Raw genomic sequence first — 2,802 nt, 5'->3', positions numbered from 1 at the left:
GTCACTTGAGAAAAAGTGACTATGTAATCGGTCAGTGTTAGTCTGTCCGGCCGGCCGGACGGCCGGCCGTCCGTAGACACCACCTTAACGTTGGACTTTTCTCGGAAACTATCAAAGCGATCGGGCTCATATTTTGTTTAGTCGTGACCTCCAATGACCTCTACACTTTAACGATGGTTTCGTTGACCTTTGACCTTTTTCAAGGTCACAGGTCAGCGTCAAAGGAAAAATTAGACATTTTATATCTTTTCTCGGAAACTATCAAAGCGATCGGGCTCATATTTTGTTTAGTCGTGACCTCCAATGACCTCTACACTTTAACGATGGTTTCGTTGACCTTTGACCTTTTTCAAGGTCACAGGTCAGCGTCAAAGGAAAAATTAGACATTTTATATCTTTGACAAAGTTCATCGGATGTGATTGAAACTTTGTAGGATTATTCTTTACATCAAAGTATTTACATCTGTAGCCTTTTACGAACGTTATCAGAAAAACAAGGGAGATAACTAGCCTTTTCTGTTCGGCAACACACAACTTAACGTTGGGCTTTTCTCGGAAACTATAAAAGTGACCGGGCTCAAATTTTATGTGAACGTGACTCATTGTGTTGTGAATAGCAATTTCTTCCTGTCCATCTGATGCCTCATATAATATTCAGAACTGCGAAAGTGACTCGATCGAGCGTTTGCTCTTCTTGTTGAAAATGAAATGATTCAGGGCTTTTTGTACTCGTTAATCGATCTTTGTGTTCTATGTCTGAATGGCTGGTTGCAAATGAGAGGCATGAATAATCAGAAAATCAATACAATCTTTGTATGTGCACTTGGCTCATCTTTCTTTTGTGCTCATAACTTGGAGAAATAAGAAAGACATAAAAATACAAGACTTATTTTGTTCTTTCCAAGGATCTCGAGTGTATATTTGCATCTGATGATTTTGATCTGTCCCTGCAGCAGTTAACTGCATTTTGATTGGAAAACACAAATGAACAAACACACTCAGGTTACAAGATAAAAAAAATTTGGCAACCATGTAATAAGCCTGGTAAGAGAAGTACAAGGGACACAACTCTGGATGCCTTACTCATGTTTCATGCTAAGTTATCTGCCTTCAATAGGATTGTTCATTGGACAGTTTATGCACTTTGTTTCCCTTTTTCGTATCAAGCCATGATGCAAATCTTTAACTTTGCAAAACCGTGTGATATATATTTGTTTGAGCTTATCGTTGTTTTCAACCTTTTCCCTGCAATACATGTGCTTACTTTCCCTTTGTATTAATAAGTTAAAAAAAATGTAGTGAAAATATTTAACAGCTGTCACAGTAATAACCTGTGTTTTACTATCTTCAAAAATCTAAGAAAAATAGGTCTTATAATGGAGGGAGTCTTAATATAGAATTAAATTTGCAGACTTTATGATGCAAAAACCTTTCAAAACAAAGTCTTAACCCTTACACTGGTGCAATTCTGTAACACATGTTACATAGCCACTGGTGAATTAACAGAGAAAAATAAAGAAAAACGGTCATATAGGTTTTCGCATCCATGGGAGGTAACCGGAACAGACCAAACAGACTGAGCCAGTAGCGTGACATATGTTGTGACAGAACTATACCTAAAGTAGCGCGACATATGTTGCGACAACCAGCCTTAGCCTAAGTCAAAACAGAAGGTCTTAAAATCTCACTGTATTTCATTGCTTACGCATACATATGTAGTAGACTTGCTGAATCTGCACCCTTGTAGCAGATACTCAATGTGTGTGCACATTCCATTCCTTACCTGATCCACTCAAAAAGAAGTCTCTGTGAAATATGAACATTTCAAAAGGTTGTTCTGTGTTTTTGATGTATGGGTAAATTGAACGATGTTGATTTGGCATTATGCAGAATGTTATCCTTATGACTGTTAACTGTTATAGTGTAAGTTTGCTGTCACTATCACTAACACACATAACTAGTTTTGTATGATAGAAATATTAGATGGTTGTGTATTATTAGTTATTCTGTATGTTTATTATTCGCTGGAACTAAACCCTTTTATCATTCAAACAGCTGATTTCTGTGGATTTGTGTGTGTGATCCTGAGTGCTTTAGCTATAAGGGCCATCACTCTGGTAGAATAAGAGACTGTAGAGGAACCAAAACAAAGTTCAAGGTTTTGTGTTACGTAATTTAATTTGAATTCCTCTTTTTGTCTTCAAGCAAAGTTGCAGTCAGGGAAATAACTAATAGCTTTAAGTTTAAACTTGATGGTGTATATATGGTTGACAGTGTATACATGTAGTAAGGTCATTTACGTTTTACTCAAACTGATACAATGAAGGTCTGGTGAGTATCGGTGCCAGTCTTTTCTTTTATTTAACAGGCTTTTTCTTTTCTTGACTTAGCGCTTGTACTTACCCTGACTGATTCAAGTTTGATAAGCACTTTGTTTCATAGGGCAAAGATTTCACCCGCTTACACAGAAGCGAATTCAGAGAGGGTTACAGAATGAACACAGATCACTGCGCTGAGCATATTATATTATTGTAGTTGATGTGAAGAACCTATAGCATGTTTCCCGCAGTGGGGCACTGCGGTTATGAAATTAAAAGCCCCTCCTGTTTTTGGAACCGCAGGAGCTTTCTAGTTTGCTGTTAGGTAGATTTTTGGTTCCTCTTTCCTGTCATGCTCTCTTTTTCTTCATGAATTCTTTTCTTTTTTCTGCCTTCTTGCTCATTCACCTGTATTTTTTCCAAAAATCTCTTCTCTTGCCGCTTGTCTCGCGATTCATGTATAGTTTAATCTGTTAGTGTTCTG

The sequence above is a fragment of the Littorina saxatilis genome, linkage group LG7 (genome assembly GCF_037325665.1).
Source record: "Littorina saxatilis isolate snail1 linkage group LG7, US_GU_Lsax_2.0, whole genome shotgun sequence".
Lineage (NCBI taxonomy): Eukaryota > Metazoa > Mollusca > Gastropoda > Littorinimorpha > Littorinidae > Littorina > Littorina saxatilis.
This window is presented reverse-complemented; position numbering follows the sequence as displayed.